The sequence below is a fragment of the Triturus cristatus genome, chromosome 3_2 (assembly GCF_964204655.1).
Source record: "Triturus cristatus chromosome 3_2, aTriCri1.1, whole genome shotgun sequence".
Classification (NCBI taxonomy): Eukaryota; Metazoa; Chordata; class Amphibia; order Caudata; family Salamandridae; genus Triturus; species Triturus cristatus.
The window spans coordinates 973,335,644-973,347,845 of record NC_140584.1 but is presented as its reverse complement, the minus strand read 5'-3'; positions in this window follow the sequence as shown (position 1 = coordinate 973,347,845).

The window sequence follows — 12,202 nt, the reverse complement described above, 5'->3', positions numbered from 1 at the left end:
ATGCCCTAGAGTCAGAGGCCATCAGGTACCCTTGCACATCCAAGAGCCAGAGGCCATCAGGAACTCGCTAAACCCAAGAGTCAGAGGCCATAAGAATTCAGTGCATGCCGAAGTGTCAGGTGGCATCAAGAACCAGTGCATGCCCTAGAGTCAGAGGCCATCAGGTACCCTTGCACACCCAGTCAGAGGAGATCCGGAATCCCTATATGCCAGAGGCAGAGAACATTGGAAATAGCGTATGCCAAGGAGCCAGAGGACACCAGAAACCCTGCACATCCAATAGTCAGAGGCCCTCATGAACCCTGGCATGCCCAAGAGGGAGAAGGCATCAGAATTCAGTGCATGCTCAAGAGTGAGAAGGCATCAGAATCCAGTGCATGCCCAAGAGTGAGAAGGCATCAGAATCCAGTGCATGCCCAAGAGTCAGAGGCCATCAGAAACCAGTGCCTGCCCAAGAGGTAGAGAAGATTAGGAAGCTCTGCACATGCAAGAGTCAGGGGCCCTCGGGAACCCTGGTATAGCCAGAAAATAGAAGGTATCAGAAACCAGTGGATGCTAAAGAACCAGAGGAGATCAGGAAGCCCGGCCTGCACGCCCGAGTGTCAGAGGCCATCAGCATCCCCAGCACAAGCAGTCTAATAACTATCACTCAGTTCAGAATGAGGGAGGTGGGGTGTCCACCCCAGCAACACAAGACTGTATTGTAGAGGGGACCCTCCAGCCAAGACTGGGGACTGCTTGGCTGAATCTTCGATGCCATGTCAGAATGATGAATCTATAGATTTGACGATTTTCACAATGACGACTCTATCAAAGACAAATACATCATGACAAAATATTCCATGATGAATACCCATAATGACAGTTTTGTTTCTTTTGTGTTTTTTGTCTTATCCAGGGAGGCCCTCCATATCACTCTCTGTTCCCCACTGAACCTTTCCTTGTTTCCCCATCCCATGCACACTCACCCCTATTTCCCAGTTTTCCTATTCCAGTGCCGGATCTGTGGTGCCTCAGGTGTCAGACACACGTGCACTCCGTCTCCTCTTTAGAGCAGTGCACCACAAGCCTTCTCTCTATTCCTCATTCCAAAAGTCTAAATGGATCTTGCAGTGCCCTGCCCTGCTATGTAATTAGGAATGAGACTGGCAACAGAGCAGATCTTCTCTGTTAAAGGATGAGGCAGCACTCTCCAGCTTTACCTTCTTAGGCTATAAGTCAAAAACTGCAAGGGGCTGAGGGCACTATCATGCTCTGGTAAGACCCCCTCTCTACTGATGTTGGCCACAGGTATCCTTGTCCTTTTGAAATCATCCACAGTGCCCTGCATGGCAGCCTGCAATTGAGAGCCTGCTGGAAGTACACTGTTTCACTCTTTAGCTGGTGTTGTGTGCTTTTGATCACTGATGAATTATTTTGCAATTATGGGCATTCATCAATGACATTTTCGTCATTTCCAATTTAACAGTGGCGTTTTTGTCATTATGAGATTGATAGACTCGCCTAATGCCTGTCGGCTCTCAATTTTCCCCGTCTTTGTCTTTCATTTAGAGACCATTGAAATGAGGTGTTTCCCCAATTTGGACAATTAAAGTGAAACTAGACCACCATCCCCAGGGTACATAGTTTTAAATAAAAGCTCGGATCTTGCAACATGGTGTCCCATGACACGGTGTCACCTGATCCCCCTAGATTGGATCAGAGTGCGTATGAAAAGGAAGAGGGTGAGAACCTGTCAGGTAAGAACAGAAGATCACGTTGGGTATTGGTGGGAACTGTTTAAGGAAGAAGGAAACCAGCAGAAAGTCACAGAGAGCTGGGAAGAGAAAATGAATCGATGAGAAAACAATGGATTGTGGAAATAGTCCCAAACATGCAATATCTCACAGACCTTCAGCAACCATTCTCCGGAGTTTACTGTAATTTGGTGGAGTAAAAAAGGACACATAGTTATCAACGGTGCAGCAATTGCAGCGGCACCGTGGCCCACAGATGTGTGGGGCCCACTCAATCCTAATTATTACAATATTTTACTGCCCAACAATCTATCAAGAGGAGCCAGTTTCCTTTCTTGCACTAGGTCCCCTGACACCTTTGCTACACACTGACAGTACAGAAAGCATCCACATGGTCATGCATAAAGTTTTGTGACTGTATGCCTAATGTAAAATTTAGAGCCGTCCACGGGTTCATTATCCAGAATTCCTAATACAAGCACTCCAAATGAGCGACATCTGAGGCTTCTTGCTTCTGGTCCTTGTTGTGTCCTGCTGGACACAGTCTAGTGTTCCTGCCAGCCACTCCCCCGAGGGCTGGCTCACACACACCCCCCACCCATCCAACACGGGTGTCACCGGTCAGGTGACCCCGCGAATAAAAGAGCCCGAGTGCACGTGCTCGGGGCTAGTCATCCGTACCACCTATCCATGTGTCTGTGTGGTCTATCATGCATTATGTGGGCCTAGGGCCCAGAACATAACACTGGCGACGAGCGGGTCTTTCCCGCGTGTGCGGCCGCCGTTTGTGAAGGTGGCGTGCTGCCTGTGTATCGGGCGGCCCCTGCAGCTGGCACAGCTCAGCTGAAGATCCACTGGGGTGTGCACAGAGCCCTGGTGTGCGAGTGCGGCGATCGGGAGCCCGCCGCGTGCCTGCTGTGGCCGTCAATGCATGGCGGCACCTGCACCGCACGATTGCTGAGCCTCCGGTGCGGCGAGAGAGGAGCCGGTGGCGAGCCCTGCCGCCAAGTTGCTGAGCCCCCAACAGAGGCACGAGCTGAGCGGAGCCCACCCGCATCGGCCGGGATGACCCAGCGGCCGCAAGGTGAGCCTCCTGTGTCACGAGGGAGAAGGGAGTAGCCGCCCGCCTCAGCGAGGACAAGACATTGTGCCCGCAAGGGGTCAGCCGTCTGCGGTGCCTACTCAAGCCCCAGCGTAGCGCATGCACGAGTGAGGCTGCTGGGCGGGGAGAGACAGGAGGAGACAGCGGCCGGCAGATAATGAGAAGAGGCCCCGTCGGAGTACACCGCCATCGGAGGTAGGGCTGCGTGAGCGGCCGTAATGCCGGAAGGGCGCGGCCGGTCCGTGGTGGGGTACGGACCCCGCTCATCAGGAATACATGAAGGATCCAATTAAAACAAAAAAAAAAAAAAACATTAATGACAGAAAGAGATTGCTAAACCTTACCGCGCTGTGCACAATGCCTGTGGAGCCATAGAAACTGCCGGTGCGGTACACTGGGACCCGAGGACGTCCGGGGGTGTCTGCACCTCGAGGGACATCGGCCGGTGTAGAGGGGAACACTCCGTGCGAATTGCCTGTTAGTTCGTGCCTGCAGAGACGCGACGTGCTGCAGAACCAAGTAACTGATCAAGCTTCCGGGGTGAAAGTCGACTGCCGGGGACAGCGTTAATAAGCCAGCAGCACCGCCTAGTGGCCTGAAGTGGTACCACACCGAAAGGACCGACCTGGAAGTTGACAGCAGACAGGGTTAAAAGCAGTCACTGCGGTGAGAAAGAGAAGGCTGCTGTCTGCCCCATAGCATTTTGACTGTTTTGGCCTCTACACTGGCATCCCCAGCCCGCGCAGCTCAGTCATAGGGAAATAGCTGCAGCGAAAACTAAAGGAGCGCCACCTAGCACCTACTGGTGGCACCGCACCCACACACACACCGGTGCAGAAAAGAAACTAAACTTCTGAAAACTCAGGCCCGTCCAAACAAGTCCCCAACACAAACTCCAGCGAGGCCCGTATGTATGCCCCCCTTTTTCAGAGCGGATGTCACTGACAGAACTACGCCAGTCCCGCACCCTCAATCGCCTGTTATGCAGCTTGTATGAAGGAGATGTGGTAAGCGCTGCTGTCCAAAGCCTCTGAATATCCGTAGCAGCACCCCCCTGGCAGGGGAGAAGGCCACAGCTATACCTGCTCCCAGTGCCACCCCTCCTGCACATCTCTTCTCTGTGAGGCCCACAATCTTCAAGGAAACTTGCCATGGCTGGAAGGAGTGGTGGCTGCGGCGCCGCCTGGCGGTCAGTGGATGCACTGCAATCGGCCCGAGTACTGAGGACGTGGCCCGGCCGTAAGTGTCACAACGACGCAACAAAATCAAACGGACACCCACTTCTGCCCTAGTGTGGTACGCATCCACCGTGCCACCTATCAGCTACCTAGCACACGGCATCCTGGCCTGCCCTGCGTGACGGCCCGTAGTGCACCGTCACTCAAGCAGAATCCCAGGGGAATTGGGAGAAATGCTGCAAGCCATAAGCCCATCCTGTAAGGAGGAGGGGAAAAGTCCTTCGTCTCAGTTCTCATAGCATGGACAAGAATGTCTGCATTGCTACCTACAGTTTGCCTGAGCTATTTGCACCAGAGTACAGCATACTGCAAACAAACAGCCCCAATTACACATTGATGCTGTGCTCAACGATTCCCTGTTGCCCTGATCACCAAACAGCCTGCCGTGTCCTGGGACTTCGCCAAGGGCAGCCAAAATAACAGCTACTGCTGCATGCAGAGACCAACTCAAAGAGATGTTTGCACTGTTCTCCCTATCAGACCCAGGTACCTGCAGGCCAACAGCAGTGCAGAGTGCGTTGTACGCCCCCATCCCCTGGGGATGCCCGTCTGCCACCGCATGCAGCCCAGGCAAAGACGGAAAGTACTGCATGGCCCCTAGTGGCAAACCACAGCAAGGGTGATGATACAGGCAGACAAGGTGTCCCGGAAGGAGTTCAGTGCTCCACAGAGGCGATACAGCACTTTTTCTGATTATCAGTGGCAGGAAATACAAGAGAGGAGCGGCAACCGTGCACAAGGTACAAGACAGACTGAGTGTCCACCCGCATGGGCGCGCAGACAATGATGGGCTGTACAAGGTAGTCTGTGCCAGCCAGCTGCCAGGCACCGAAAGGCCACCACTGGCTCATCAAGGAGAGTTTCACAAGGAGTTACCAACCCTGCCAAGCATGAAGAAACCAAGGCAGGATGCAATGGCATTACGGCGCATTCTCAAGGTGCAAGAGCAAGGCCCTCAAGCGAAGAGTCGGCGGAAGGAACATTACCCGCCATCTGAAAATACAGAGGAGAGAGGTGCCCCGGGTGACCTGAACGCAGGAAGGAGAGAGATCGTAGTCAACCTGCCTGCACCAACATCATCCAGCAGTGGGCCAGAAACTATTCAGAGAGTACCTCTTATACTGCCTTAAGACTGTGGTGTGCAGCAGTTCTCTACAGGCATGAGGAGACTCCTGCACTCCAAGTGGCGCGCCGCCACAACTGACGCAAGAGAAGGGAGATACATACCTCCCAAGCGATCCGAAATTACAGCTGGGACTGCCGTCCCTGAAATGGCTGACGCACCTGAGAAGCACAGGTGTAGCAACACGAAGCCTTTGCAGCATGATGCTACTGCAACACGATGCCATTGCAGCATGACGCTACTGCAACACGATGCCACTGCAACACGATGTCCTTGCAGCACAATGCCACTGCAACACGATGCCATTGCAGCACGATGCCACTGCAACACGACGTCATTGCAGCAAGATGCCACTGCAACACGATGCCATTGCAGCATGACGCTACTGCAACACGATGCCACTGCAACACGATGTCCTTGCAGCAAGATGCCACTGCAACACGATGCCATTGCAGCACGATGCCACTGCAACACAACGTCATTGCAGCTAGATGCCACTGCAGCACGAAGCGACCTGCATTACGTGGTCTGTTAACACATTCTAGAGAAGATGAGGAGTGGCGAGATATAGGACAGTGAAAGTCCTATTCCAGAAAAACGGACGACAACAAGTGCACAGTGGGAATCAACAAAAGGGGACTAGAACAAGTACTCGCACGATCACCTGAGTGCACCTTCTAAGATACGACAGCCACTGGGGTGGGGTGGCATCATTCCTCATAGTGACCGTCATCCACCTGTCGCCGGCTGCTTTAAGGAAAGGGCATCCCTGTTCTACTTACACAAATGCCAAATCAGAAGAACTGCACCAAGTGTCCGACGAGTACCATGACTGCCTAGATTCGCCAGTCATCCCTACTCACTGCTAGTTATCACCAGATGTGGTGCGAGTCGTCTCATGGCATCCACTCCATAGCTGTCATGTGCATCACTACCATCCTTGGAGCTTCAAGTACAACAACTGGAGTCCCACACCACTTGCCAGAACAATTGACGATCCGAAAATGCAGTGACCATCTGTTTAACCGGCGCATGTTCTGATCCTGGTAGTGAGAGCATGTTTCTGACCAAGACACCTCCACCCCTGAAGTTTGCACGAGTGACGAGGCAGTGGCTCCAGAGTCAGAGCCCATATGCAGTCCCAGGGCAACTCATCCAAGGGGCCTCCCAGAGCGTGAGAGGTGGACCTTACTGTGCCCCACCAATGGATTCCAGGAAGTGGCCAGGTAATCTAACCGAGAATTTCAACAGGTCACGGAATGCCAAGTCTGTCGTCAAGGGATCAAGCGACGCAATCGTCCGGTGTGGCGGTGGACTCACCTATACGCTCCTGATGCACCCATTTGAACAATAAACACTAATTGCCTCGCAGCAAGAGTATGCTGGACCGATGAACATCACGTAGGTGGACCGTTCCTCAACTGAAGTGAAGCTGAAAGGTCCGGATATCATCAGCACTGTGTTCGTCCCCAGATATGCCTGGTTAAAGTATGGACATGTGCCTAGATGTCTTGATGCTCACAGCTGCACCTGTCCACCGCTGTCCCGCGAACTATATCTCTGAACCGTGAGGTTTTTTTTTCCATTTTCTTTTAGTTGGTTTTTCCTCATTCTCTTTCCATAGGTTGGACGCTTTTGTTTGTTGTTTTTCGTTTTATTAAAATTTGGGAGGAATGTTGTGTCCTGCTGGACACAGTCTAGTGTTCCTGCCAGCCACTCCCCCGAGGGCTGGCTCACACACACCCCCCACCCATCCAACACGGGTGTCACCGGTCAGGTGACCCCGCGAATAAAAGAGCCCGAGTGCACGTGCTCGGGGCTAGTCATCCGTACCACCTATCCATGTGTCTGTGTGGTCTATCATGCATTATGTGGGCCTAGGGCCCAGAACATAACAGTCCTCTCATGGTGCTTTCAGAGTCAAGTCCATCGGAGCTCTCTGCTCTTCTTGCCAAAATCTTCAAAGACTAATGCAGTTCCCAACAAATGGCTGATGATCAGCAGGCGGCCTGACATCTTTGCAATGACTCACAAGTAGGGGTGCAGATGTACCGCTTTGTTGTGAATTGGTCCACTATCTCTACCAAAACCTAATACTGATATCGATCTACAAAATGAATTAAGAAAGTTTATAATAATGTGGAGCAATAAATTTACTTTTGGTCTCACTCACATATAACAGGCTCAAAATTAGTGCAGTGAATAAACTTGTTACCACGGATTGGCTGCCAAATTCAAGAAGTGAATAGAAGAGAAAGTTTGGCCCACATGCTCTTAAATGCTAGTGGCTGTTTCCCAGGTCGATAAATTGATATGTTCATATCCAAAGCAGACTTCTTGTGTGGAAACCATGGAATCACCTCACTGTAGGACTGAGTCCATCCTATAACAGACCCTAAGGTTACCACATCTACCCTGATTAGTGCCAGACTATAGAGCCTCTGTATATTTAAGGAAAATTATGGAACACTTGGTGAGTCTTGGTGCAGAAAAATGAAAGGTGGGGAGGCAACCAACTGGGATAGATGAGATAAATCTCTGACTGCTCAAAGAGCAAGAGAAGGTGACTGCAGGGCCATTGTCAACCATGTTGGAGTGGTTTCTTGAGACAGAAGTGATAGCAGAAGAATGGAGATGAACAGAGGTAAGTCTGACCCTACAAGTAAAGGAGTTCATGTAAAAATATATGAACAAAAGATCCTACAGTATATTGAAGCCACAGGTTTACATGATCCAATGAGGTATGGTTTCCAGAAGATTTCAATCAACCTTTTTGTGTGCTGATCAAAGCCATGTAATGGATTTGGTCTACTTAGATATCAGCAAGCTCTCTGACATATTCCTTACAGAAGAAATAACCAATTTAACTTGAGTGCGGGGCCCATGCCAGTAAACTTAGGGCTGGAGGTACTATTTACTGTTAGCAAAATACTTTTTTTTTTGCAACCAGTAAATCATTTTCTGAAACAACTTATTTACAAGTAGATCAGATAGGAAAATTCAGATTCAGGGTGGAACACGATCCGCCCTAGCGCATTAATATTCATGAGCTGGGTTGCAAATTACTCCTCACTCCGATACAAGGCAATTCTCGGAACAGTGGTCTGCTGAGGTCAATGATTGATTTTAATAAAGCAAACATTGTTTTTAAATGTAGCCCGTTTTCCTTAATGCGAACAGCTTTCGTTTAAAAAGAAAGTATACTTTTTTTTAGCTAATTTGAGAGGTGGCTGAGGTCTCATTGGCAGAGGTCCCATGGATCATCAGGACTACTGCCAACTCCTCATAAAACATTTTTTTTTTAATATACAATTTTTTTTAATTCCCTTAAGCTAATTGGTTACCACTTCATCTTGGAGGCCAGTACAATCTCAATTGTGTGACTGGATTTCAGTCTTATCTATGTGCTGAGATTCTCACATCAATGGGAAAGAGAAGGTGTAGTACAACAATGTTGTTAGCAATGTTTAATTATTATTATGTGTTCTTATATAGCGCTCAACTCACCCTTGGGCATCTTGGCGCTTGCATTGGGAACCCGTCCTGGTTTTTCCCTGTGAGATAACCCATACTGGGCATCCCCAAGGTGAAAGCCAGGCATCCCGCCGCGGGTGGGCCGTTGTGGAGATTAAGCAAGCTTGTTGCCCAGAGCTGCATAGTGTGAACTCGTGGTTAGAGTGGGCACCGAAGCGAGAATTATCGAGTCCGTGGACAATTGGGCTCCGGACCCTGCCGCGTCGGGAATTGAACCCTGGTCCCGGGTCTGACCTCTGCTTCAGGGTATGCCTCCTCTAACCAGTGAGCTACACTTCTCCACTTAATCAGCTATGAATACATTTGTTTGAAATTAAGCAGGTCTGGTGATTCAATGGTGACTAACTGTTAACGGATCTTAAAGTTAAAACCCTGCTCTTTGAATATCCTGAACATGTGCTCAGAGTGATAGGATCTTGTTGTGCAGAACTGCAGCCAAGCCCTGGGAGGGAACCTAAGTTTATAAAATAGGTTGGGTGAAGCAGCCCCAGGCATGGTGCACATGACTAGGGCTGTGATCTCTTAGTTATTATGTAATCTTTCATTTTTTGGTGTTGTTGGTGTAGAACAAGGGTGTGTAACACAAGCCTGAGAGCACGTTGTCCATGCCAAACATTCATGATATCCAACTGCAATTAATCAGGATAACAGTAGAGCCACCGACCTAAGTATGTCATTTAGGGTTTGGCAGAGCAGGAGAGCCTCCACTGCTCGTTGGGTCTCCACCATGTCAAACCTGTGGTCCCCCGCCCCATTTAAAGTTTGGGAAAGTGCCAGATTTTCACAAGCTTAGCCTCAGCGGGCTCCGTTGGCATTAAACTTTCACGTGGAGGCCGTCGCCGCATGTCTGGTGAGTCATAGTGACAGTCCCCCTGCCCTATTTAGGAAACGGCAGCAATCATTAAATTACCCTGCCCAGGACAGCCATGCGAGGCATGATCATCTTCAGCAGGGAAATGGCATCTGCTCAGCATAGTTCACAGTCTTACCTGCAACTGCTGCAGCAGAGGTTGCAATGAAGGCTCTAGAGATCTCTCCTAGCATAACATAACATGTGTAATTGTCAATCGCACATTCACCCCCAAAGGGGCAATCTTGGCCCTAAATAAAAGATGTTTATTGTTACCCATCTCAATGGTACTCATTTTATCGACCTCAGAAAGGATGAGACGCTGAGTGGACCCGTCGGGATTTAGACCTGTGACCATGAGTTCGAACACAGGCCCCTGCAGTGGATGCATTAGCCCCCTGAGCCACCAGAGCCAGGCGAGGATCTCTAACCATGGTGGGCGTTCGTAAAAACATCATGCAGATGCCTGTAAAAGTGAAAACTAATCTTGCATACTACGGATTTTTTTAAAATAAATTGTAAACAGCTAATTTACTAATAACACCTATCAAACGGAAAGGTAAGTTACTATTCACACCGGTCTAACAAAAATATAAACATGTGATAAGTGACAATTAAGAATGTTGCTTCATCATTGCAAAACATAACTCATTTAACAAATAATCTATAAATCAAGAAAGAAAAACACAGAACATGAAAACATGAAAATAAAATAAATAAAAGATGTGTTGGCATAAATGAAAGGTAACAAACTGAACACATATTTTACTGCACATGTTAGATAATATTCAACTAAAAAGTCACAAGAAGCTGGGGCAAAACGTCTTAACCAAAAAAATAGTATAAAACCATGACTTTGGACTGTTTGCTTTCAAATAAACTACTCCAAGGTATTGCAGCGTTTCCTTTTTGTCTGATCTAAATGTATTAAAATATATTTGCTATTTTATGTAAAAATCAATGGAACTCAGGACTAAATTTCACTCTCGCGTGTTCCCTTGTTATTTTCTATAATGGTTATGTTGGCATAAGTAACAGAAGACACTCTGCCTATGGGAGAACACTTTGTGCCACTCCATCACCCTCTATTTTGCTCCACATGGTCACATCAGCCGCAAACGTTTCAGGTCGGCCTCATGCGAGTTACCATCTACTTATTCTCTTCCAAAGTCAACGAAGGTGTAATAACGTCATGGTAACCTCCATGACTAAATAAGTTTAGGCTACAATGAACACCACTGAATTGTTGTAGCTTAAGACCAATACAGAAGAACTCATCTGCCCAACCTCAGTTTATAGGTTCACCCTGGTGCAGGAGGTGGACATATGCAGACTCATCAGCTCAGTTAAAGGTACAGATGCACGCAGCAAATCTGCAACAACGGGGTCGCCAAAAGGGAAAATCACACGGTCACCATGCTCATAAGTGCATGCAGCAACTAATGGGGACATCTCCTTGAACTCAAACAGATCTATCACTTTTCTGCTGAAGGGGCATATCCAGAAACAAATCGGGCTTACTCTTTTATGAGTGGGTGTTTGTAGTAACCTGTCCCTTCCTGAACGCTCCTTACTTTTTCCTGAACCCCTTCTATTTTTTAGTAAGTATTCCCCATTTTCCAGCCACTCCCCCTTCCCTCTCCTACCGTTCACTACTAAAGCATGGGCCTACGAGTGCCACCATGGATACCAGGACAAGGGAAACCAGTGATCGGTGCCCCACCAAAAATAGGAAGATGGGTTACCTGCCCAAGGGTTCCTGATGGCAGAGCCAACTGAGCTTTGATTGTCTGAAATCCTGATGTGGAGGAACTGCAAGTTGGGTACTCCCATCTCACCAAGCTCAAAAAGATGAGGGCTAGAGTTTCATCAAGCAGAATGGCAAGATTTCTTACCTTTCAGAGTGGCCACAAATTAAAACTTGTGGCATCTGATTTACTGTCCAGAAACCCTTGGCACACAATAAAATAGGTAAGAAATCTTCTGGAGTTATTAGATCAATGTGTGGCACGGGAACCTAAGAACAGTCATACAAGCATGCTGTACAGTTTCATGTGTACCCTTTTCAACTATCTGAAGTAGCCCCAGCACGCTCATTGCACTGGTACTCTTTCATTTAGACTGACCAAAAATCAAATCATTAAAAACTCCAGTGTGTGCAGAACACTGCTGATCTCTGCACTAGCGTCCAGTGGATAAAACCCATTGAATTTAATTTACTGTGTGCGTTTTATCAGTCTGGCCTTCAATGAAAGAGGCTGTTGATTCATTGGGACCTGCTGATTCCCTACATTGTGTGTGAGCTTCAAATTTTTCAACAAACACGCTGGCATATAATGTCAAAATACATTATACAACAAGCAGGGCACATGAGAGGGGCTAAAAGGGCAGCGGAAAGGGAGACAAATACTGATTAGTTGGGATACTAAGCGGGAAAAAAAACAATATTTTGTAAAATAACCAACATTTTTGAAGACTTTCAAAGTAGAGAAGGAGAGAGTGTGTTTTGTCTGTGTGTACGTAAAAATTCCTCGTGAAATTCAGCAGGCACAGCACCATATCGACTGAAAGCACCTGTACCCAACTATTTCCACCTACTTCCACCTCAAGATCAAAAAC